The 26,994-nt window shown below is 39.6% G+C and overlaps 1 protein-coding gene across 3 annotated transcripts in view; it reads left to right on the top strand.

The window, feature by feature from the left end:
• The first annotated feature begins 8,296 nt into the window (after positions 1-8,296).
• The window catches only part of PCMTD1 (protein-L-isoaspartate (D-aspartate) O-methyltransferase domain containing 1), a 121,482-nt gene continuing 102,784 nt past the window's right edge, over positions 8,297-26,994 (top strand). For 2 of the 3 annotated variants that reach the window (XM_023740946.1, XM_004386584.2), the window contains exon 1: positions 8,297-8,446. The gene's annotated coding sequence lies outside the window, so the exon portion shown is untranslated. Of the gene's footprint in view, positions 8,447-8,684; positions 8,851-26,994 lie in introns of those variants that run through there. The other variant, XM_023740948.1, reaches the window with a different exon arrangement.

Genomic DNA, 26,994 nt, shown 5'->3' with positions numbered 1-26,994 from the left:
AAAATTGAGATCCACTAGCATTACCTCTATTTAATTATACCTCTATACCCAGTGCTACTATTAATTTATGCTCCATATTAAATGAACTATAAGAGTGAGACTATGGCATCCCCCTGGACCATAAGATCAACTTCAAATATCATGTTTCAATTTGGCCCTAAAACGGTATGGCCAACCCAGATACAAATTTACACCTATAGATTATTCCCCTAGCCTCCAATGTCCACATTCCCTTTCTTGCACTGAACTGATAAAACAAGCTGTTCCAGTATTTTTAGGAAGATTATCTGCTTGTAACAATTTCTTGACAGAAAATGGGCTTGAATAAGTTAGTCAATCCATTCCCTTCCCATATGATGATACTAAAACTGGTGTGATTTGTGCCTCTTATGGATATGTATTTTTATATGGAGAATCAAACTACCCAACAGAGAAAGAACAAAATCCAAGCAATGAATCTTATGTCTTGGCACTACCTTACTTGGTTGGTTGGTTAATGGGTCAATGTGTGTTAGGAGTATTAGGAGTTTCCCTAGACATACACTCATACAATGAAAGCACTCATTGGAGGAATAATTTAGAGACCCTTGTCAACTCTATAACTCATCACAAAGAGGATGGGAAGATCCTGGAAATCCAGTGGCTGATAGACCTGGCATGGGATGGGTATTCCTTTGAGGCCTCTTACCTTGGCATGGTGTTCCTCAACTTGAGGAATCTGTTAGCAATTTATCTGCTACAATGGCTCAAATTGCCAATGACATTGATAGCATGTCTGCACAACAAAAATCTCTAGAACCCCTTGCCAAGGGATTAGATAACAGGTAACTCTTGACTTTCTCCTCCCCAATTAAGGAAAAGTATGTGCTACTGCTAACACCTCTGCTGTACTTGGATAAATACCACAGAAGTAGAAGATATCATAAAAGTTTGCTGAAAAGCCACCTGGTTACATTCAATACTCTCCCTCCTCCCCACCCATGTCCAACTCTCCCCTTTCTACTATATTTGACATGTTTAGCTGGTTACCAGGTATTGGTTCCTGGTTATGCTCGATGTTACAAGCAGGGATCGTTATCTTAATCATAATGATCATTATATGCATAATCCAACGTACTATTGAATGCTTGTCTAATGTTTATACTGAAGTTAACTCTCTCCTTGCTATGCAAATAATCATGTATCTTGAAGAAAATAGATCCTTAAAGGAGATCAACTTCACGCCTGAGTTGACCTTTTAGGATATCAAGTTGTTCTTCCAAATGCAGCCTTGTCCCACACTCTATTCCCTAACCCAAGGATCACAGAAGTATAAGCTCTGGCATGAAGAACTGGATGGTGCCTGGTTACCTTAAGATAATGTCTGGGATCTTAAAGGCTCATTGGAGAGTGGCCATCTGTCTTAGGCTGGGTGCTCTAAAAAAGCAAAACCAGTAAAGTGTATAAACATATATAGAGATTTATATCAAGGAAACAGCTCACGGGATTGTAGAGGCTGGAACGTCCCTACTCCGTGGATCAGGATACACGCCTCTCCCGATTCATGGAGTTGCAGAGGCTGGTGAACTCAAGATCAGCAGGCAAGCCCGTAAAGCTTCTCCTGATTCATGCAGCTGCAGGGGCAGGCAAACCCAAGATTGGCAGGTTGGGGAGCATGACTCTTGCTCACAGGCTGTGAAGATCAATGATCCCAAGATCGGCCAGGTAAGCTGCTAGCTCAAGTCCCAAGCACCAGACGTCAGATGAACTGGAGGTAGCCGCAGGATCCAGGGCAAGCCAAAAACCTTGGCAATATGAGCAGGAAGGAAGTAGGCAGCAAAGGGCAGAGAAATGAAGGCCGAGGTGGCAGTGAGTTGCCACAGGCCCTGCGCCCACCAGTACCATTCAGCTAATTCCATCATAGCGGTGAGCACATATCAAATTTCAACAGGGAAGTGATCACCACACTACACAGCTGTCAAAACAGTGAGAATCATGGCCCAGCTAAGTTGATACACAATCTTAACCATCACACTGTCTGAAGTAAAAGCTCATACAGAAGAAACATTCTTATAATAGTGATCAAGGAATCTGTAGAGATTCATGATCAAAAGGGGGGAATATGTGAGGGCATCCTAAAACTGAGGCACTTGGCATAATGAAATGGCTAACTCAGGTCTGAATCAAGTTCCATTCTGTCCCCAGCTCCTGCTTCTGTCTTAAAATAAATAGTACAAGCTTGTAAAACTTTAAATGAAGATAAGGCAAGAATGTGGTTTGTGGAAGTTCAGGAAATTCTGGTCAGATGATGTTTATCAAGAATGCTTGTGCAGCTTGTTTCAGGAAGAGTGTATGTTTAAAATAGGATTACTGATGGTAAGAAAGACTATGGTCATGCATCCACCTTATGACTCTCTTCCCCATTTTACCATATAAAAATCTTGCCCCTTTTCCATTAAGTTGAAACATATTATATTTCCACTTTATGCTTCCCAGCCTGGCTGCTCTATTCCTTAAATAAATCTCTATTGATTTCTCTATACAGAGTTCGTGTTGGTCTTTTGCACTTTGACAGCTATAGTATATAGTTAGTTGTTATGATAATTCCTTCTCTGAAGTATTATTATAATGAAAAAGGAAAAAAATCATATTTGAATTCCAGAACGCAGCCTGTTATGCAAAATTAAGACATGTAAATATTTTTCATAGGGAAATGAATTTAACTTATTGTACTTTAAATTGGGTACAGAGGGAAGCAAAATTTGCTATATGGAGAAGACAGGTTACAGGGCAAGAGAAAAAGTACACAAAGATAACCATACAGAGTCCTAAGGGTTACTAATAGATTGCACTCATTACACAATTGTTTAGGATGAAATAAAGTTTTTATGCCATCACTTCCAAATAGTTATTTCATATTTTTAAATGTGTGTATAAATGATCAAATTCATAAAATTCTTACTTGTGACATAAAATCATATACAAATAAATACAGGATGTTAGATAACTCAATCTTTCAAATTATTTTATAAATGAAATTTTCTCCTTAATGAGGTTGGTACTGCCTTTTCTTTCCCATTTTTTCAACAGCTCTATAAGATCAATTTACTCATTAATAGGATGGATATTATCAATCACTTAAGACATAATTTGGCCAACTTAATATTACATTAAGATACGACTAGTATCTGGCCAATGCAATAAGTAATAAACATTATGACTTCAATTTAGGTGATCAGAGTGGATATCTGTATAGCCTTCTTTGAATATAATGACTTTCAAACTCCTCAGCAAGCAGAGGACACAAAGACTTGATGAAGAAATCAGTAGTAGCTAAGATCCATTATCAGATATGATTTTTAAAAAATCCTAAGAAATAGATAATTGAGGCCTAAAAGAGCAAATCATTTAAACGTCTTCAATATTTTCATGTGTTGTCAAGTGAAATAAATTTTATAAATATATACATATATTTATACATATATGTATATATATTATGGTTTAAAGTCATTTACTAGAGATTGAATTTGAATTTATTTCTAATTGGATGTAGTCTTCATAAATAGGGTTCATTTTTAATATGAGATAGCACTAAATAGGGCAAAAATTTCTGAAGTTTTCACTTGAAGAATGAGGCCAAATGATGTTGGGAAAATATTTTAATTGTACATACAGTCCCTTAACTACTTAGATTTCAATGATTACTGTATTTGAGAAGCTAAGAACAACTTTTAAAATATTAAACTTTTCTGCTTTTCAATGTTTTGCTGGGAATACTTTTGGTAGAAGAAGATGGTAAAACAGAAAGGTAAATGTATTCACATTTGTTGCTTGCCTCATAGAGTTGAATTCTTTGAAGTTTACTTTTTAAAAATAATAATATATTATAAAATAACTCTGCATTAAGTTTGTCATAGTTTTTGAAGGTATTCAGAAATCTCAGATAATACAGAACAGCGATGAAATGCTAGGAAACTACTGCAGTCTGCTGATGAACTTGGCATTCTGGCTGGACAATTTCAGAAGGAAAAAAATAAAAAGCAGTTAGTAAAAGCTACCCATTGCCATCGAGTCAATTTTGACTCATAGTGACCCTGTAGGACAGAGTAGAATTGCCCCATAGGGTTTCCAAGAAGCAGCTGATGGATTCCAACTGCCAACCTTTTGGTTAGCAGTCCAGCTCTTAATCACTGCGCCAACCAGGGCTCCTTAGTAAAGGTTAAGGTCTACTAAATCAACAGTGGTGCCAAATTTAGGGCAATTTTCCGAAGTGGAAAGAATTGGTTATATAGTCTTTTAGGTCACATCCACAAACACAAATAGCATCTTTGAACGTGAACAGCAAAAGCAACAAAATAAAGGTATTATGGCTCCAAGGATTGAGAAAGTCTCCACAGAGGAAGAAATAGTGGAGTGATCTTTGAAGAATGAGTACAATTTCTTAGGCACGGGAGGGTATCATTGACATTGGGAGTACAAGGCATGAAGAATTTTTTTCTCTCTCACCAAAAGGAAGCCTATTTTCTACTAAACTTCGTATGTGTGATGTTATGGACTGAATTGTGTCCCCAAAAAATGTGTTGTAAATCCTAACCTCTTCGCCTGTGGTTATAATCCCATTTGGGAATGGGTTGTCTTTGTTATGTTAATAAGACGGGATTAGTGTGAAGTGTGTTTTATGTCAAACTCTTTTGAGATATGAGATTAAACAAGCAAGGGAAAGAAGCAAGAGATGGGGAAAGAGATGCCGAATCACATGAAGATTGTCCAGCAGCAGAAACACAGAAGAGATAAGGCGCTTCCTCCAGAGCCAACAGAGAGAAAGCCTCCCTTTAGAGCTGGCACCCTGAATTCAGACTCCTAGCCTCCTAAACTGTGAGAAAATAAATTTGTTTGTCAAAGCCACCCACTTTGGTATTCCTGTTATAGTAGCACTAGATAACTAAGACATGTGAATTATGTGTATTTTAGACAAAAATACGCACCTTAAAAGTATGTGTCATGGTTTTGAACTAGGGTTCTCAAACTTCAGTGTGCATCATATTCCCCTAGACGGCTTATTAAAATGAGTTGGGGTCCCAATAATTTGCATTTCTAATGGTGACACAGTGGTTAAGAGATCGGCTGCTAACCAAAAGGTTGGCAGTTGGAATCCATCAGCTGCTTCTTGGAAACCCTATGGGGCAGTTCTACTCTGCCCTATAGGGTCGCGACGAGTAGGAATCAACTTGACAGCAACGGGCTTGGTTTTTGGTTTAAACCATGTCTTCTCCACTTTTCTCTAGAGGTTAGCTAGTCTTGGTTGTCATAGAGCTCCTGATGCTGAATTTTGGCTAAACTATAATGTTTCTCAATATGTGAAATAATCATGTCACAAGGGAACACAATACTTAGGAGATATCTTTTAATTAAAAAAAAAGTTGCTAATGGCAATAGACAAAGATTGTCAGTAAATCTGAAAATCCCCTTTTGCCTTTGTCAACTCTAATATCTCTTTTAATTTCCTCAAATTGTAAATTATATAGATACAAGGGCTATTACTTCCTAGTATCTAGGATCTTAAGCTTTTTCTTTCATTTTCAACTCTCATCCTACTCTAGAAAACATTGCTATCTTCCCAACAAACTAAATTTATGTTTCTTAAAATCAATATGGAAATGTTGATATGGTGTCTTTCTTTTTCAAACAGAAAAATAAGTACAGTGAAGGTAATTCCCTTGTTTTTTCAGGGGAAGGGCGATAGGTCTGTAACTGTACAGAAAATAGTACAAGAAAAAAATGTGGAACAAATAAGTTTCATATTTAGTGAGATTTTAGCTCTGGGTTTTCCTCCCTATCATTACAGGTTAAATGAAAGACATGAGGAAGAAATTCTTTGAGGGCTTACATAACAGACTCGGTCCTGTAAGACATAATCAAATCTTACTATGTAACACAAGTGTTAACATATAACTAGGTGATTGAAGGTCAATTTGAGTTACACACGGAGAACTCCAATTATGAGATTGAAGAAAACATGCAACAACTGTAATTGCCATGTCTATAGGACATGTGAACTCACAAGGATGGGGCTAGTAGTTTGTATTTTGAATTCAATTCAGTTTAATAAGCATTTATTGAATGTCTTATGCATCCAAATAAGAGGACATTTCTGATATGACAAGGTTACTGCCTATTCAGTAATATGAACTGAGTGTGAAGCAGCTATATCACATTTAGGGCATTTTCTGCTTAATTGAAGCAACCTGGTATGAAGTATTAAGTTATTATACTACGTGTTATTGCTATTAACAGGACCAGAATTGCTACAGCAATGGACCAAGAACGCTAGGAGTAAATATCTAACATTAATAAAAGTCTAACCAAATGTCTAAATAATTGTAGATGATGGAATATCAAATTTAAATGATCTATTCAACAAATTTCAAGTACCAATGTATGAGACATTGAACCAGGCCCTGGAGAGTAACAGGCATGTGCCTAGACTTCATGGATTAGTTTAATAGGGAGATCAGACACACAAGTAAATTCTAAGTGAAAAGTGCTTAATGGGGGCAAAATCAGAAATGGTACGAAAGTGGAGATGGGAAGGCTCCATTAGATGTGAGTACAACAGGAAGATACACAGTTGATGGCTTATTTGCTGTACTCACCCACAAGCATAACACTTGGTCCTATTTATTAACAAATTACTTACCAGTAGTCTTATTAAAAACGACTGTGTTCAACTTCAATGCCGTAGAGGAAGAGAAAAAAGGTCTAGAACTCTGAAAAATTCTTAGAGCAGAAGGGAGAAAGTAAAGAACGTATGTAAAGAAATCAAGGAGAGAAACCAGAGCAGAAAGACTGTAACCGTTTAAAGATTTTATTTTCCATGACCATTTCTACTTATTTTGTTCATGGCAAGATTATTTCCATCTGCTACAATTTCTGCTTGGGATAGCAAAAACTAATCCTGTAAGATTGTTACATGATCCCATGAGTTAGGAGTGCTTTTGGACCAGGAAAAGAGCCAAAGACAATGAATCTATGATCCACGACTCTACTCCAGAAGGCGGATGACTAGAGATTTTGCACCGTTCAGAAATAAATGTCCATTGGTTATGCATTCATACTTTAAACATACATTAACAGAAGTTACGGACTTGAACGGCAGATAACAGCAGCAATTTTGTTGTTTGTAAGTTCTTAATTCGTGATTTCAGCTTTGACTTTGTTTGCATGTTTTTCTTTCATAAATATATTAATTTTGCGCACGATCATTTATGGTGGGTAACAATAATCTGGACATCAATGGTGTCCAAAACTTTACCTCAGATAGTATGAGTACTCTACCATCACTGCTAACACACTTGAAAATTAAAACCGAACAGTATTCAAGCAATGCTAGAGAATCGTGTCAATCCTAAGAGTGGGCTCGAGAGGCACACAGAAACATTAGCGAATTGGAGAGAACATGTGGGACAAAAGTTATTTAGGAGAGACGTAATACCTTTCATGAGTACTGAAACAAAGTCTATGCAATTTTCTAGGGGTCTTAAAACTGACTTCCCAGTTCACCTAACCCTACGTCTTCTTTCTTTCCTCTTTGCAACTTTCCGTCCTTGTTCCTCACAAACCTTTCCTCTCCTGGTAACGGGCTATGGATGGATAAGCGAACAGAAACTGGCTTAGCACACTGTCTTCACCGGTGCTAGGTACGCTGTGTATGGAACGAAGAACATATTTTAGCACACTCCTGAATCAGGCGTTTGCCCCAAGGGTCCGCGACGGCTCCTGAGGCTGAGCACATTAGCGACATCAGGAAGCAGTCCTCACAACGAGCTTGGGAGAACTTCTTGAGGGGCACAATCTTCACAGAAATCCTTGGCTCTTGAGGTAAACCAGTGAACACCCTGCACAGAAGCCTCTGGAGAGTTACCCCGAGCAGGTCGCCTCCAAAACCAGAAAAGCGCCCCTTAAATTTCTCCGACGCCATGCAAGCCCTCTGCGCAGGGAACACAAACCTCCACGTTCTGCCCGCCTCGAAGCCGCGCTACCCACAATCGCCCAAACACAGGCAACGGGGCGGGGAAGCTGAGGCCCGGTTGTCTCGAGATCTCCTCCCACCGCCACCGTCCCCCGTCTCCCGTTAAAGTCTCGCGTTGTTTGGGCCTAGGGGCGGAGCGAGCCCCGATGGGGCGGAGCGAGCCCAGACAGGGGAGAGCCGATTGGGACGCGGGGGCGTTTCAGGCCTTGTTGACGTTGGCGTTCTCGGCCTTCTGCGCATGCCCAGGTCCACGACTGTTCCCGAGGCCGGACCGTCCGGCTTCCCCTGCGGCGAGTTCCGGGCTCCGCCCCTCCTGGGGGCGGTGGTAGCGGTGTTGTTGTGGTGGTGGCTGGGCGGCGGGAGTCGCGGAATCTACGGAGCCCCAGTACCTCGACCTGCGCGCGCCTGCTGCTCGCCCGATCGACTGCCGTGCCGCAGGTAACGCCGCCACTCGCTGCCTCGAGGTCTTGCGGGCTGAGGTGTCTGGAGTGCTGGGGCCAGGGGTACCGGGGTCGGAGCGACCAGGGAGCTGAAGGGGCCGCGACCGGGGGCGGGGGGGGGAACAAGGGAAACGGGGGCCCGGCAGGAGGGAGGGGGCGGGGAGCTGAGGGCGCGACGACCCGGGGCGGGGTGGCGCGGGGCTGAGGGAGTCGTGTCGGGGTTGGGCGAGAGCCGGGGCGGGGGCTCTGCGTCCTCGGGCCCAGCCTACGGCTTTCGCCGGATCTCGGGGACCACACACTCTTCTACGCGGTCCTCGGCAGATGCCCGCGGGCCACTTAGGGCCTTTTCACATACACGTCCGGACCTCGTGTTGTTTTGATTTTAAAGGAAGAGAACCAAACGTACGTTTGCTGGGGGAAACCTTGGGGTCTGAGAAGAGATTTAAGAGGTTAGAGAAGGGCGCTAACATTTTCTTTTTGTTTGAGTGCCTACTACTGTTGGTGGTAAGTTCTTTGCCCGCTTTGGTCCTTAGGGTATTTCAGAAACCGACTTAGAGAAGAGTCATAAGTAGAGCCGGAGGGAGTCATTTTGCAAATACAAAAAAATCTTTTTTTAACTTATTTTGTATGTTCTTTTTAAAAAAAATGGTAAGTCATAGCTATGTTGTTTTTAAAATTACAAATCAGAAGAATTTTGGTACAGAGTAGAAAGTACTCTTTTAGCAACAATTATTCCCCCCCCCCGTTTTTTTTTAGTTGCTGAAGTACTAAGTGCTTTTTAAGAAAAGAAATTAAGGAGTCAAACAGTGAAGACACCTGCCCCCGACTCCCTGCCCCCATTTTCCGTTATTACCACCCAGGGTAACCAATTTTTAAATGTGGTGTGTGGTGATTCAGATTTGCTTTCCTATACATATAATGAGTATATTGTAAAAACAAAAGTGGGATCATATATACCATATCGTTTTTATTAGTCAGTTACACATCACCGTAAATTTAAATTCCCTATCGTCACTTGAAAACAAATTTAGTTTCTTCAACATGAACTGGATGCTGACTTGTGAAGAAGAGAAAAGTAGAAAGCCACAGACCCAGAAGTTTGTATTCCACAAAATAAAGTGGCCCAGGATTAAATATTTTAATAAGTAAGCCATTTCATTACATACCTCGTTCTTTTTAAAGGTACATAGCTATTTGTGTATTTAACTGTCTCTTTATTGCTGAACATTGTCTTCAGTTTTTCAGTTATCAGTAACTTTTAAAAAGACCTACAGATGAGTACTTTAAAACATACTGTGGTAAAGCTTTCAGAATGTTGAAGGAATACTTGCATATTAAGTTGAGTGATGTGTTTACACAGAGCTCAATGGTAGTTTACATGAGGCTTGGATGCCTTTGTAAAGCAGATTATCAAAATAGTTTATTTAGTACATTTTTCAAAGTAAATTTAAATTCCCTATGGTCATTTGAAAACAAATTTTTCTTAAACATAAACTGGCTGCTGACTTGTGAAGAAGAGGTAAGTAGAAAGCCACTGACCCAGAAGTTTGTATTCCACAAAACAAAGTGGCCAAGGATTACATATTTTGATAAGTAAGCTATAGGGAGTAAGTGTTAAGTAGAAGGATGATATTAGACTACCAAAAAAAAAAAAAAAAAAAAAAAAAGCCAAACCCATTGCCATTGATTCATTTCTGACTCATAGCCACCCCATAGGACAGAGTAGAACTGCCCCATATGGTCTTCAAGGAGCCTCTAGTGGATTTGAAATGCTGCAGCTGAGCTCTTAACCGCTGTGCCACCAGGGCTCAGATATTAGACTACTTACTATTAAATAAGACAGAAAGGTAGCAGATGTCTATTATATTTTGTAATTCTGTGCAGAAGAGCTGGTGGCTGTGTTGATTTTATCACTGGCTTGTACTTATTAAAAATGTACTGTGTGTTCATCTTGGTGCTAGCCTCCGGGGAAAACAAAACCAGTAAAATAATCACAAAGAACAGTCTGGTTTCTAAAAATGTATAGCCTGAAATCTTAGGCTAGGCTAAATTATGTAGCATTTTATTATTTTGAAATTGTGTTTACAAGGAACCAAAAATTAACCATGGCATTTTAGTTATCATTGTTGGTAATAATATGCCCTTATGTATTTCTGACAACAGCACATAGGTGATATTCTTCCTGTTTTGTAGTTTAATAAACCCAGACTGAGAGATTAACTGCTCAGGATTGCATTAGCTTTTTAGTGGTAGTCCCTGTATTTAGATTCCGGGATACTTAATCCAGAGCCTGTGTGTTTTCCTCTGCCATGTGAACTCCCGTTAATGAAAACTGCCTTACAAAATTATTGATCTTAGAGTTTTCTACTCTTTCTTTGAAATGTTTCTTGCAAAGTAGAGTCATGAATATATGTATGAGCTTTAAAAAATAAAGGATAGTGTGAAGTTATAATGATAACTTTTTAGATGAGGTTTTTGGTGGTACGTTATTAAAATATTTAACTCCTTGAGCTGATGCTATTAAACAAGAAGAACTGGGATTGTGTTACTTTAATCAGTCTGCTGTATGCTATGTTGAATTTGGATATCATAATATATTGTAGTTCTTATAAGTGTTTATTGCTTATAAATTTGGATAATTTATTAAACATAATTATGAACCCAGTTGTGCATTTTGTAAACTAATATGATGAAAACAATGCAAAGAGGCCCTATGAAGTCTTAGAAGATTGAAATTTGCTTATTTAATGTTTGGTTTTGTCCCTTAAAAATGCATTATGAGAGGCATCTTAATAGGGTATGTGTCATAATATTATGATATATTAATCTGTTTTGGTTTTCAAGCAGATGTGACAACTGTGTAGTTTTAAAAAATATGGCAAATACTGAAGTTAATAAAGTGTGATCAGTTGTAATGTGTATTTGGAAGAAACTCACATACAGGAAAATATTTGAGTTTTTATGGCAATTGTTAAGGATGGTAATTGGATTGATATCTAAGTGGTGTATCTACCATCGATTTTCTATTGGACAATTTTTCAGTGGATCTTATAGTTGTGGGGCATAAAAATGTTTCAGCACCAGAAAGTTTAAGATAGGTTGAGTATGTTAGATACATTAACTACTTTATCTGTTGGTGAAGGTGGGGGCAGGGAGGGATCTAATGTTATGTATGTGTTCATGTTCATTAAAAATAATTAAGAGGGATCTTATTGCTGATGGGAAGAAATAGCAAGTTTTTTTTTTTTTTCCATTTTAACCTGAAAACTGTTTGGGGACTGTTTAAGTTACCTAGGGCTACTGAAACAGAAATGCCACAAGTCGATGGCTTGAACAAATTTATTTTCTCACAGTTTAGAAGGCTGGAAGTACAAATCCAGGGTGCCAGCTCTAGGGAAAGTTTTCTCTCTCTGTTGGCTCTGGGGGAGGTCCTTGTCTCAGCTTCTGTTTCCTGGTTCCTTGGAGATCTCCACATTGCCTGGCATCTCTCTTACCCCATCTTTGCTTCCTGCCTCACTTGTTTAATCTTTTATATCTCAAAAGAGAGTGGCTCACCTTGTATTAATCCTGCCTCATTAACAAAGCAAAGACAACTCGTTTCCAAATTGGATTATGACCACAGGTGTAGAGGTTAGGATTTACAACATGTATTTTGAGGGAACACAATTCAGTCCATAACAGGGACATATATTTATGAGAAACCAGAAATAAATAAACTAGTTCCTATGCATGATACAAAAAAAACAAGGTGTGATCTTTTAGGGTTTGTAATTTAGTTGAAGTTTAGAAACTAATATGTATAAAACAACAGTTACGAAAGTGTATAAAGCACCTGTTCTCTGATAGTTGTTTCTTTTTCTTGGAATGACCTCTTGAATGGAAACTCATCTTGCAGGTCTCAGCTCAAGCCCTGCTACTTCTAGGAAGCCTTTTGTCTCCATTCTTTATTTCTTAGCATGTCTTCTTCGCTCATAATGTTGTATTCCAACTGCTTGTGTGTCTTCTTACTCGACTGTAAGTTCATTGAAGACTAAGGGCATGTTTTTCACCCTTTCGTCAGCTAGGACAGTATTTGGGTGGAAGTGGACATTAGCATGTGTTTGTTCAATGAACTTAGAGGCCATCAGTGTATGTTGAAACAGTGATGACTTTTTGGTGAAAGTGAGGTCAAAATGGGATTAGTTTGGAGATAATTCATTTTGTTCTGTTCACAGGTCAGTTGTTGACCACAGGAAAAGTGAGGTGTGGTGGAAAGAATTTTCCACTAGCTGTTATATAAATGTGAGCGATTAACCCAATAGAGCTTAAGTTTTTTCATCTCTAAAATGAAGGGGGTAGCCTTAGAGAATGTATTCAGTGAGGATCTGTGCCACTACAGACAGTCCCCAGGTTATGACTTTCATAAGAACCAACCCCCTTAAAGCCTATCAGGAAAAAACGGACTCAGAAAGCAGGAAAGGGATGAGGGGCAGGCCGTTCAAGATGCTGTATCCTTCCTCTTCTCTATGGCCCCCACCCATGCCCTGCTGTTCACAGGTCCAGAGCTGCAAGGCTCCTCACCGTGGGATGCACAGCCTCACATCGGCAGGCCGCTGGATTCTCAGCATGTTTATTGACTAGACACGCCGTGTGGAGTGGAGCAGTGGTGGTTGGGGCACGTGGACAGTTGGACCTGCCCTTTCCGAGCTCCAAGGGTAGCAAGTACATGTGGGCTCTCCGCTCTTTGCTGCAGGCTGCAGCTGGGCTCACCATGTCGCAGTGGTCCGCCCACTGCCAGTGTCCTCACAAGAACCTGCTGTGGCACCTGTGCACTCAGGAGAATCGTAGCCCATTCTGGGAGCCCAGGGCCAAATGCTGTGTACCTGCAGGTGGTGGCGGTCGCCAGCACTCAGGCGCCGTGCTTTCTGTGTTCTCCCAGTACAAACAGTCAGTGCGCTGCGCTGGGCACAGGGCTGGGCTTCCGCAGCACCTCTTTACCCACTTCCGCTCCACCCCATCCTTTCTGGCCTGGGCCATCACAGCACCTCTCTGGGCTTCTGTTTCCCCTTACACATGTGGGATTTCACTTTTGCTGAGGTTCTTGGCCTTTTGGTGTTTGGAGCAGGGGGAAGTCTTAGATCCCTGACTTCTGTCTTACCAGTATAGTTTCTGGGGGTTTGTGAAAAACTTGGGACTTGGGTTTTCCTAAGCATCCACATCTCAACCGTTGGTCCCCGGGGTTGCTGTTAGCACACGCTGAGCGGCACTTTCTCCTTTGCATCCTGAGGCAGCAGCTTCATAGTTAATGTGTAGGGTTGACAGGTCTGGTGAGGAGGTGATGGGGCAGTGATCCATCTGGCCCCAGCACCATCCTACCCACACCACCAACCCTCCCTGCCTCTGCTGAGGAGGGTTCAAAACCCAGTAGAAATGAGGCTGGGTGGTTTTTTTAGTTCAGAGTCTAGAATCAAAGTATCTAATTGGTCTAAAAGATTTTACAGAACAGAATCTGAGTATTTTGGGTAACGTATGCCCTTCAACTGTAGAGAAGTTACATACAGTGGTTCGTAGTAACAACTAGGCACTACTTTGAGATGTGTATCAAAACATTATTATTGCTGTATTATTATGTTAAGATGTTTTAGTGGATTTAGAAGTGTTTTTTTAAATGATTTTTTATGTGTAAAAATGTAGATTTTATACTATGCTAAGTCAAACATTTGACTAAGTGTGTTTAATGAACCATACCTAACTGTTCCCGATTTACGTACAAACTCAGCTTGAAGACAGATTTAGGAACAGAACTCATTCATAATCCAGGGACTGCCTGTACTGCCACCATCACAGTACTCAATTTCTCCCATCAAGGGGGAATGATTTCTGATCTATTTCAAGTTTTGTAAATGTTGTATATAAAGGTGATAATTCAAAAGGAGTAGATGAATTTGCTAAATTGGGGAATTGTAGAGGAGAGAATTGTGAACAACCAGGTATCTCTCTTAGTTTATTTTTTAGAAGTGAGAGAAGAGAGAGAATCTGGTAACTTAGTTAATGTTTTAGGAGTGAAAAAAAAGCATTTAGTAAGGATAAAATAGAAGGTAGAATGGAAGGGAGAAAATCAGAGAATTGGCTGTCAGACTAGACAAAGGGAGAGGGGGTTTCTGAAAGAATGGGTGATCAATTGAGTTAAATGTGTGCATGGATGTGAAGGAAGATGACAACTTAAAGTTATAGTTTTTAAGGTTTGAGATACTGAAAAAATAGATCTAATTATAATTATTGTCCTGTGTTAGCTGTGCCCTGCTGTGGGTTGAGTTGGCATAGCTAACACTTTTCAGTGACTTGCAGGTTCTTGTAAACATTCTGTGATAATCATGTGATCATAAAGTCACTTCAGTTCATGATCTAGAGTTACAGTGAGCATATGAAGAGCTGTGGAATATGAAGTGTGGTGAAATCCTCATCATTTATTCTGTGACTTCTACAATCAGCACCTCCAACTCTTCCTTCTCAAAGCCTTTGTTCATTTTCTCATCTCAGTTCTTAAATATGAGTTATCTTAGGTTTAATTCTCTTCTTCCTCTCTAGACATTTATTCTCTGTTTTGCTGATCTCACATAGTCTCATGGTTTCAGCTATTTGTTCCTCCTCATTGCTGAAGCTTCTGGTTCTTTCTCATTTTCTTCTCTAAGATTTAGGCTTGCTTTTCTTATTGTTGTTATCTTTGGCAAACTCTCTTCTGGATTGTCATTTTGTTGTCTTGAATCAGTATATTCAGAATTACACTCCTTTTCCTTTGCACATTTAATTCTTCTTTCATTTCCTTGTTTATATTAATGACCTTAACATTTTCTTAGTCATCTAGGCTCAAAATCAGAAGGTCGCTGTGATGAAATGAGTTCCTTCATGTGGCCTTTTGCCTTGGTTCTTTGGAAAAACAACCTGAGAGATTTTTCACCTTAGCCCTGAGGCGTTACCTTTGCCCTAGTTTTCTACAGTAGAGGGTTTGTTATTTTTGTCCAGGTCAATTGACATTTCTTGGGTGTCTTAGTCATTTAGTGCTGCTATAACAGAAATACCACAAGTGGATGGTTTTAACAAAGAGAAGTTTATTCTTTCACAGTATAGTAGGTTACAAGTCCAAATTCAGGATGTCACCTCCAGGGGAAGGCTTTCTTTGTCGGCTCTGAAGGAAGATCCGTGTCATCAATCTTCCTTTGGTCTAGGAGGTTCTCTGCACAGGAACCTCAGGTCCAAAGGACGCGCTCTTCTCCTGGCACTGCTTTCTTGGTGGTATGAGGTTCCCATGTGTCTCTGCTCGCTTCTGTCTTTTATATCTCAAAAGAGGTTGGCTTAAGGTATTATCTAATCTTGTAGACCTCATCAGTATAACTGCCGCTAATCCATCTTATTATATCATAGTGATAGAGTCTACAACATATGAGGAAATCACATCAGATTACAAAATGGTACACAATCATATAATACTGGGAAGCAGGACCCAGCCAAGTTGACAGATATTTTGGGGGGACACAGTTCAATCCATGACATTCCACCCTTTGACCCCCAAAAATTCATGTCCTTGTAGCATGTAAAACATACTCATTTCGTCATATCATAGCAGAAGTCTTAACTCCAAGTCCAAAATCCAAAAATTCCTCTTCATCTGTGAAATCTAGAATACAAGTTATTCCATTCCATCCTTCCAAAGGTACAATGGCAGAATAGGTACCAGCTAGACATTTCCATTATAAATGGGAGAAATTGCAGGGAAAGAAGGCATAACAGGCACCAAGTAACTAGGCAGAACACATTTACATTAGTTCTCAAGGCTTGAAAATAATCGTCTGTTTTCTGAGACCATTTACACAGTGGCCCTGCCTTCTAGACTCTAGGTATTAGCCACGCTCTCTAGATTCTGAGTGGAGGCCCCTCAGCCCTGGGCTTCAGCTCTGCCTTCCAGGCCCACTGGGACAGCAACTCTGCTCCCTCAGCTTTAGGTGTACCATTCTCCTAGTCCATCTGAGTGGTGACTCTGCTCTTAGAAACACCAGAGGCCATGGCTCCACCCTTTGAAGCTGAAGCAGCTCGGCTTCTTGTGTTTCTTGTCTCTTCAGCTTCTGCTTCCTGTGGCCTCTCAGTCCTTTGGCCTCACGCCTGCATCTGCCCTGCTGGGGCAAGTGTTCCGAAGCTTGGTAGCTCCACCAATAATTGTCTGGAGGCACCCCACTCTGCCAGGAAGCCTCGTGCGCACAGGCTCTCAGCTCTCGTGCTCTGCGGGTTGGCTCCAGCGCCCTCACACTGGTTTCCTGGTTCTGCTGCTTCTGGTTGTCTGTTTCTCCGCTTCTGTGCTGCTGCTGCTTCTCTGCTGTTGCTGGACCTCTGCCGCTGCCACTCTTCTATCCATTCAAAGTTTCAAAACCGCTCCCACATTTTAGGTATCTGTTAGAGCAGCGCCCCACTCTCAGTGCCAAATTCTCTTTTAGTCATCTAGTGCTGCTATAACAGAAATACCACAAGTGGATGGCTTTAACAAAAGAAATTTATTCTCTCACAGTCTGGTAGGCTACAAGTCCAAATTCAGGATGTCAGCTCCAGGGGAAGGCTTTTTCTGTCGGGTCTGAAGGAAGGTCCATGTCATCAATCTTCCCTTGGTCTAGGAACTTCTCTGCACAGGAAGCAAAGGACGCGCTCTGTTCCCGGCACTGCTTTCTTGGTGGTATGAGGTTCCCGTGTATCTTTGCTCACTTCTCTCTTTTGTATCTCAAAAGAGATTGGTTTATGACACTGTCTAATCTCATAGATTTCGTTAGTATAATTGCCATTAATCCATCTTATTACAACATACTGATAGAGTCTACAACACATAAGTAAATCACATCAGATTATGAAATGGTGCACAGTTATACAGTACTGGAAATGATAATCCAGCAAGTTGACAGATATTTTTGGGGGATACAGTTCAATCCATGACACCGGGGAAGCTGTAAACAACTTAGTTTGATCCTTTTTGTTTAGTCCTGGGCTGCAACCTGCCCTGTGATTGGTATGCACCTTGTAGAGATTGGTCAATAGACTATGCAAATGAGGTGACTGTAGCCTATTATGTAATTTAAGTATCTGTGGCCTGCTGAGAAGGGATTGGTCAGTTTGTGGCCCTGCTGGGAATCCTGTGGGGCAGTGCTAGTCTGTCCTATAGGGTCGCTTGGAGTTGGAATCGAGGGTAATGGATTTGGGTTTTTTTTTGATATGTATATGTATGTGCAGCCAGCCCCACAGAGGTTTTTCAGACAGAAAGAAGCAGGAAGACAGGAACAGGAAGGAGAAAAGGCAAGAGAGAAGAGAGAAGCAGCAGAGAGAAAGGAGGCAAGGAACATCTTAAAAGAACTGCAAAGCCTGTAACAGTGAAGACAGCCGTAGGCTCGGAATGGTTCTAGGGGCAGAGCCAGCAGCAGCATGCCCAGAAGGGGCCCAGCTTCTGCTATCAAATCAGTTGTCCTAGATGTAGCCTTCCTTGATCATGTTGTTTTCCCTGCTTGGTGACAAACACAAAAAAACCCACATATGGAGTGTTTCATACGTCAGCCACTGTGCTGACGACTTTGTTCTCTTTTGGTCTTCATAATAATTCTTTGTTGGTAGATTCTGTTAATCCCACTTTAGAGATGAAAAAGAGACTTGACAAGCCTGCAGGTGTTGCTAGTAGGTAAAAAAGCTGGGATCTGAATCCGAAGCATGTCTTAATTTCAAGTCTGTTCTTACCATGTTTTTCCTGAGTGGCTCCTGATCAACTCTGGAATGAAGCCCATGTTCCTAAGTGTTGCCCTTCAGAACTCTGCACCATTTGGGCCTAGTGCCACTTTTCAAACTTGTTTTTGTCTGCCGTCTAGCCGGGCCCCCACCCCGTGCACAGCAGGATTGGACCTTTGTGAGCTATAGGGTTTTCTTTCACTTCCTTTTCAAAAGTAGATTTCTAGTCTGTCTTAGTCTGGAAGTTTCTCTGAAAATTACTCAGCATCATAGCATCATATAGGCTCACACTGACAAGTGGAGGGTGCACTTGAGGTGCATTGGCTGGGAATTGAACTGAGGTTTCCCGCATGGAAGGAAGAATTCTACCACTTAACCGCCATTGCCTCCACTTTTAAACTTATTTCTCGTTTTAGTCAAATTTAAGTTTGTTTTTCTGGAACATATTCTACTAATTTTTTGGCTTTTCATGTATTTCCTTTTGTTTCGGGGGTGTGTGTGTGCGCTGTCCCTTCTCCCATCTTTGCCTTTAGAAGTTCTGTATGTCAAAAGCTGTCTTGTACGCAATGTTTCTCTAGAGCCCGTGTCTTCCCTGTTTTTGTAGAAGTATTTATTACAGCTAATTTGTGCTGCTACTTGACTTCTTGTTGATACTTTTTACTGTCAGTTTGTTTTTGAGTATTCTTATGGGTTATAAAATACTTGAAAGCAGAAACCTTGTTTCATTGTTTCTTGTATCCCCCAGTGGATGCTCAGGAAATCTGTGTGAATGAGTATGAAAATGGTCACTGGTAGACTGTCCCTTTTATTGGCATTTAAGTAGTATTTGATTTTAACTGCTAGACATCCCTCCACCCCCCGCCCACATAGTAGTTTATTGGAGTCATTAATTGTGTATGTATATAACAACTGGATATTCTTGTTGGGGGCCGTTACATTAGTTATCTGTTTTCAGATTATTAGGAAATTATGATGTTGTTTAAAAATTCTAGTGTGTTTTTATATGCGTGTGTTCATGTTATTGATATTTGTATATAATGATCTTAAAATTAATGTGTTGGCATTTGAATTCTTTTCCATGCTGTTGAGTTGGACAAGATTTTTAATGAACTGTCATATTCTCGTAAGGTTTCTGACTTCACCATGTCTTCCATTGTTACATGGATATGAAAGATGAAATAGAACCATGCCTGTAGTACAACGTTGCTTTATTGTTTTTGTTGATATCAGTAAGCTCCAGCTTCATATGATCCGCCAAAATACTGTCATTTGGCTTTATACGTAACTCTTAGATTCCTAAAGAGTTCATGTGAAATTTCAGTCTTATTTAAATAACCTATCAAGTTTAATGGTTACAATGCAGAGGTTACAATTTTATATTTCTCTTATCTTTGCCTTTGCATCTTATACCATGTTACAGTTTAGTGGTTAGATTTTTTGATTGCTGTTTCAATGGGTGTTGATTGTGAATGCAAGTAATTAATTGCATTATTAAATAAAACTGTAATCCTTGTTAGGAATTGATAGTGTAGGATATTTTGGTCATGGGAAGGGAGGGAGATATTTGGGGTTTCTTTTTGAAATGTTACTTGCATGATTATAAAAGATTGATTCTCAAATGAATCAGTCTGTCATTCTATTTCCTCTCAACTTTGTAAAGTATTAAATAATCAGATACTTTTTTGAAGATGTATGTTTTAAACATTTTAAAAATAATTCATTCAGTTTTAAACTAAGTATATTCACATGGTTCAGTTTTTAAGTGGTCCAAAAATTATATAAAGTGAAAATGTCTTCCTTCTTATCCTCCCAGTTCCCTACTGGGAGGTAACCATCTAATCTCTGGAATGATACATAGGCCGTCCCCAGGTTACAAACTTCCTACTTACATAAAACCCGTCGATAGGAAACAACCCCCATAAAGCCTATCAGGAAAAAACTGACTCAGAGAAGGGCCAAAAAGGATGAGGAGTGAGGCCATTCAAAATGCTCCTTTCTGTGGCTCTTGCCCATTTACAAGTCCAGAGCTGCAAGGCTTCTCACTATTGGATGCGCAGCCTTGCGTAGGTGGGCTACTTGGTTTGGCATGCTGGCCAAGCCCACTATGCAGAGCAGAGCAGTGGTGCTTGGGGCAAGCAGAAGGTGGGGCCTGCCCATTCTGAGCTCTGAGGGAAGTGGTTGCACGTGGGCTCTCCACTCACTGCTGCAGGGTGCTGCTGGGCGCACCATGTCGTAGGGGCCTGCCCACCAGCAGCTGCTACCCAAGGACCCGCTATGGCACATGCCCACTCAGAGAAGCATGGCCCATTATAGGAGCCTAGTGGCTCGAACACTGTGTACCTGCAGGTGGTGGCAGCTGGGGATTCAGGCACCGGGCTTTACATAACATATTCTCTGAGTACAACCAGTGAGTATACCAAGCTGGGCACATGGCCGGGCCGCTGCGGCACCCCCTTCCCCAGATCCGCCCCACCTCATCCAGCTGGACCCTTTGTGCTGTGCAGCCTGAGGCCATCGCAGTACCTCTCCGGGCTTCTCTTTCCCCTACCTTGCACATGTGGGATTTCACTATTGCAGCGGTTCTTGGCCTTTTGGTGGCTGGAGGGGGGGCCAGCCTTCAATTCGTGATCTCTGTAAGTCCATATGGTTTCCAGGAGTCCGTGGAGAACTTTGGATTTGGGTTTTCTTAAGTGTCTAGTTCCCAACCTTTGGGCCTTGGGCTCACTCTTAATACATCCTGAACAGCACTTTCTCTCTTGCACCCTGAGGCAAAGGTGTCATAGTGGATTTGTGGGGTTGACAGGTCTGGTGAGGAGGTGATGGAGCAATGATCTGTCTGGCTCCAGTACCATGTTAGCTGTTTTTATTTACATACAAATTCAAGTTAAAGACATATTTAGGAATGGAACTTGTTCATAATCTGGGGATTGCCTGTACCCAAACCCAAAGTCATTGGCATCAAGTATAATCTGACTTAGTGACCCTGCAGGACAGAGTAGAACTTCCCTATAGGTTTTTTTTTTTTTTCCTTTCCTATTTAATTGTTCTTTTTGTTATGTAATGAGATAAGAAGGGGCAGCTCTCCAGAACTTGGCAGGAGGATAGAGGAGAAGGCCCAACTCCTTGAATGTGTGGCTGCACTCACCAGCTGAGTGTGATGTCTGCCAGGCAGCATGTCCCCCCCCCCTTTTTTTTAACAGTCTGACAGTTCCTTTATTTTTATTTTTTATGCCTTTTTTGTTTATTTATATAAGTGAGGTTATACAATGTTTGTCCTTTGTGATTGGCTTATTTTGCGCTGCGTAATGCCCTCAAGCTCCATCCATACTGTAGCACATATCAAGACTTCATTTCTCTTACTGGCTGACTACTATTCTATCGTATATACATACCACATTTTGTTTATCCATTTATCTGTTGATGGGCATTTAGGTTTCCACCTTTTGGCTATTGTGAATAGTGCTGCACTGAACATTGGTATACAAGTCTCTTTTTGAATCTCTGCTTTCAAGTCTTTTGGGTATATTCCTAGGAGTGGAATTACTGAGTCATATGGTAGTTCTATTTTTAGTTTTTTGAGAAACCACCACATTGTTTTTCCACAATGGCTGTATTGTTTTGTGTTCCCACCAGTAATGGATAAGGGTTCCATTTCCCCATATCCTCGCCAGCATTAGTTATTTTCTTTTTTTTATCTTAGCCATCCTAGTGGAAGTAATAGTATCTCATTGCAGTTTTGATTTGCATCTCTCTGATGGCTAATGACACTAAGCATCTTTTCATGTGTTTGGTGGCCATTTGAATGTTCTCTTTGGTGAAATGTCAAGTCCTTTGCCGGTTTTATGATTGGGTTGTTTGTCTTTTTGTTGTTTAGTTGTCCAAGTTTTATATATATTTTGGTTGTTAGAGTCTTGTCGGATATATGCTTTCTGAAGATTCTCCTAGTTGGTAGCTGGTCTTTTCGCTTTTTTGGTAAAGTCTTTCGATGAACAAAAGTTTTTAATTTTTATGAGCTCCCACTTATTTATTTTGTGTTTTGCTTTTGTTATTAGATTATCTACTGTTGAAAGCTATGCCTGAGAGTGCTACTCCTGTATGTTCTTTTAAGAAGGTTACGGTTTTCATTTGCACATTTAGGTCCTTAATCCATTTTGAATTTGTTTTTATATTTTATATATGATATGAGACATGAATCCTCTTTCATTTTCTGCATGTAGAAATCTAATTTTCCCGGCACCATTTATTAAAATAATCTTCTTTCCCCATCAGATGGACATAGAGCTCTTGTCAAAAATCAGTTGACCATAGATGTGTGGGTTTATTTCTGGACTTTCAGTTCTATCCCATTGGTCTGTGTGTCTCTTGTTATACCAGTGCCAGGTTGTTTTGATTATTGTAGCTGTATAGTATATTTTAAACTCAGGAAGTGTGAGTCCTCTTAATTTGTTCTTCTCTTTCAGTATTGTTTTAGCTGTTCGGAGCCTCTTGCCATTTCATATAAAGTTGAGGATTTACTTTTCTATTTCTGTAAAGAAGACTACTGGAATTTTGATCATGAATGCGTTGAATCTATGGATTGCTTTGGGTACTACTGACATTTTAACAATGTTAAGTCTTCCAACCATGAATGTGGAACATCTTTCCATTTATTTAAGTCTTCTTTAACCTCTTTTATCAGTGTTCTATAGTTTTCATTGTATGAGTCTTTCACTTCCCGGTTAGATTTATTCCTAGAATTTACTCTGTTCTCTTGGATGCTATTGTAAATGGAATTCTCAGTTTCCATTTCAGATTTCTCATTGCTGGTGTATGGAAATTCAACTGATTTTTTGTTTGTTGACCTTGTTCCCTGCAACTTTGCTAAATTCCTCTATTAACTCCAGAAGTTTTTTTGGGGACTCTGGGATTTTCTTTATATAGGATTGTATCATTCATGAATAGAGATAATTTTACTTCTTTTTTTTCAATCTGGGTATCTTTTATTTTTTTCTCCATTAGGTATAATGTTAGCTGTTGGCTTTTCGTATATGCCCTAAATCATATTGAAGGGTTTCCTTTCCATTCCAATCATTTGTAGGGTTTTCATCAAGAAAGGGTGTTGGATTTTTATCAGATGCTTTTTCTGCATCCATAGAGATAATCATGTGATTCTTTTCCTTTGTTCTATTGATGTGGTGTAAAACATTGATTGCTCATCTAATGTTGAACCATTCCTGCATTCTGGGGACAAATTCCACTTAGTTATGATATATGACTCTTAATTCTGTTCGCTAGTATTTTGTTGAGGATTTTTATATTTGTATTCCTAAGAGATATTGGCCTGTGGTTTTCCTGTGGTGTCTTTTTCTGATTTTGGTTATCAGGGTTATGTTTATTTCATAGAATGAATTAGGGTGTATTCCTTCCTTGTTTGTCTTTTATAAGAGTTTAAACAGTACTGGTGTCAATTCTTCTGTAAATGTTTGGTGGCATTCACCCGAGAAGCCATCAGGGCCAAGACTTTTTTTTGTTGGGGAGTTTTTGATCACTGATTTGATCTCTTCACTTGTTACGGGTCTGTTGACACTTTCTATTTCCTGTTAGTTTGGGTAGGTTGTGTACTTTTAACAGTTTGTCCATTTCATCTAGATTTTCCAGTTTGTTACCATACAGTTATTCATAATATTCTGTCATAATTGTTTATTTGTATTAAGTCAGTTGTAATGTCACCTTTTTCACTTGTTATTTTGATTATTTGCATCTTTTCTTTGTCAGTCTAGCTAAAGGATTGTCAATTTTAGTGATCTTTTCAAAAGAACCAACTTCTGGTTTTATTGATTCTCATTTTTCTGTTTTCAGTTTTATTTATTTCTGCTCTGATCTTTGTTATTTCCTTTCTTCTGGTAGGTTTAGGCTTAGTTTGCTCTTTCTAGTTCCTGGAGTTGTCAAGTTAGGCTGTTGTTTGGAGATCTTTCTTCTTTTTTCATGTAGGCATTTATTGCTGTAAATTTCCCTCTAAGCACTGCCTTTGCTGCATCCCATAAGTTTTGGTATATTGTACTTTCATTTTGATTTGAATCTAAGGAATTTGTGATTGTTTCTTTGACGCATTGGTAGTTTATTAGTGAGTTGTTTAATTTCCATATGTTTGTGTATTTTCCAGGTCCCCCACCCCCAATGATTTTTATCCTCACGCCATGATAGTCAGAGAAAATACTTTGTATGATTTCAGTCTTTTTAAATTTATCAGGAGTTGCTTTGTGATCTAAAATGTCATCTATCCTGGAGAATGATCCATGTGCATTGGAGTAGAATGTATATTGTGCTGTTGTTGGGTGGAGTGTTTTATATATGTCTTTTAAGTCTGGTAAATTTATAGCGTCATTCAGGTCCTCTGTTTCTTTGTTGAGCTTTCTCCTGTTCTATCCAATATTAAAAGTGGCGTATTGAAGTCTCCAACTATCATTGTACTATCTGTTGTTTCCTTCAATTCTATAAGTGTTTGCTTTATATATCTAGGTGCCCTGATATTGGGTACATATATATTTATAATTGTTAACTTTTCTTGATTAATGGACACTTTTACTGCTATATAGTATCTACCTTTATCTGTTGAGACAGATTTTGTCTTAAAGTCTACTTTGTTTCATATTAAAATTGCCACCCTAGCTCACTTTTGATTATTATTTGCATGGAGTATTTTTTTCCATCCTTTCATTTTCAACGTATTTGTGTCCTTGGCGTTTAAGATGTGACTCGTGTAAACAGCATATAGTTGGATCATGTTTTTGTATCTATTCTGCCACTCTGCCTTTTGGTTGGAGCATTTAGCCCATTTACATTCACTGTAATAACTAACAAGAAGCCACTTCTGACATTTTGTTATTTGCTTTTTGTGTGTCTTGACCTTTTTTGGAACCCTGTTGGCATAGTAGTTAAGAGCTATGGCTGCTAACCAAAAGGTCGGCAGCTTGAATCTGCCAGCCACTCCTTAGAAACCCTATGGGGCAGTTCTGCTTTGTCCAGTAGGGTCGCTATGAGTCGGAATGGACTTTACGGCAGTGGGTTTGGTTTTTAAAACTTGTTTGTCCTTTAGTGTTTTGTCAGTTTATTGTAGTTAGCCTTTTTGGTTCCCTTCTCCTTTCTTTGTGTGTATGCCCATAGGGTTTTCAAGGCTGTAAATCTTTATGTAAACAGACTGCCACATTTTTCTCCCATGGAGCAGCTGGTAGATTCGAACCGCCAAGCTTTTGGTTAACAGGCGAGTGTTTTAACTGCTGTGCCACCAAGGTTCCTTGGAATGATATACAAGACATTAGTATTTTATTTGAATAAAAGTAAATACAAATAATTTTTGTTTCTTTCCGAGTTACATAAAGATGAAGCAGACTGTAAATGGTTTTTCATTTGACAATATATTTTTAATCATTCTATTATCAATAGATAAAGAACTTCATTCTATTAAAAAAATTTACAGATTTCAAATAGGTGCTATATATAGCTACAGCTGTAGATTGTATATATGTAGTCTAATTTATTTAATCATATTTCCTGCTGATGAACATTTAGGTTGTTTCCAGTTTCTTACTATTATACCCTTTGAGACAGCACTTTGAAGAAAGAGAAGTAAAAAACAAAGTCTTCATGGTAGGGGAAAATGACTTTTGGAAGATGAAATTGATATTTTTTGGTGGGGATGAAATGAATTTCTGTCCTGACCTGATGATTAATGGGTAAATGAATGGAGAGAATGGTGGTATCTTGCTAAGACACTGCATGGATCTGTAGTTGACGATTTGAATTTGAAATGAGATAGCTGAAAAATCTGCTTAAATAATTGGTTACTAGAAGGAGAATTACTGTAATATATTAGTTTATTTTTGTGTGTTTCTATGAAAATGGTGCAGTCGTTAAGAGCTACAGCTGCTAAACAGAAGGTCTGCAGTTAAAATCCACCACCTGCTCTTTGGAAACCCTGTGGGACAGTTCTACTCTGTCCTGTAGGGTTGCTATGAGTCAGAATCGACTCGACGGCAATGAGTTTTTTGGGTTTAGATCACAAAACTAGGAATGTATTTTCACTTCTATTTTAGTAGTAGTTTCGGTGATAGTGTGTTTTATGTAGACCTACAGATTCTGGGAGTGGTGGGATAGAAGTTTTGTCAGGTGGGCATCACATAGAAGAGTGAGGATGACAGTGATGTTGAATAGCAGCTTCCTTGACCATTCGTCTGCTTTGGACAAGGGGAGCTCTGCAAATGTTTACAACTTAGGTGGTCTTAGATAATGCTTGATACCTAGAAACTGAAACTGATCTCTAGGACTATTGCCTGTGTAGTGTGTTTAACATAGGAAACTTACTTAGGGAATAAAAAAAGATCCTTGTGTATCATGTAGAGGGAAATGGTTTACTGTAATATACTTTATGTGATTATTGATTTTTTTTATTATAAAGTCATTGAATGTTCGAAAATAAGAATGAAACTACTGGAAGAAAGGAAGTTAAAGTTCTCTTTCCTCAGCAGTTTTTCCATCCATGTCCGTTCCTCATGGGTTACTGGAGTAATAGTTTTTAACAGTTTGCAGTGAACCCTTTCAGACTTTCATGCATAGACAGATATTCATGCATCTTAAGATCGTTCAGATGATACTGAACAACAAGTAAATGGCAGGAATGGTAGAGTCAGAAACCTGCTGAATAACAAGCTGATGGTGGAATACAAGGTAAATATTGAATATATATATATATTTTTTTAATATTTTATTGTACTTCAGGTGAAGGCTTACAGAATAGATAGTTTCTCATGTAACAGTAACACACATGCTGTTTTATGACAT

Source organism: Trichechus manatus, unplaced genomic scaffold, assembly GCF_000243295.1.
Source record: "Trichechus manatus latirostris isolate Lorelei unplaced genomic scaffold, TriManLat1.0 scaffold00169, whole genome shotgun sequence".
Lineage (NCBI taxonomy): Eukaryota > Metazoa > Chordata > Mammalia > Sirenia > Trichechidae > Trichechus > Trichechus manatus.
This window is presented reverse-complemented; position numbering and strand designations above follow the sequence as displayed.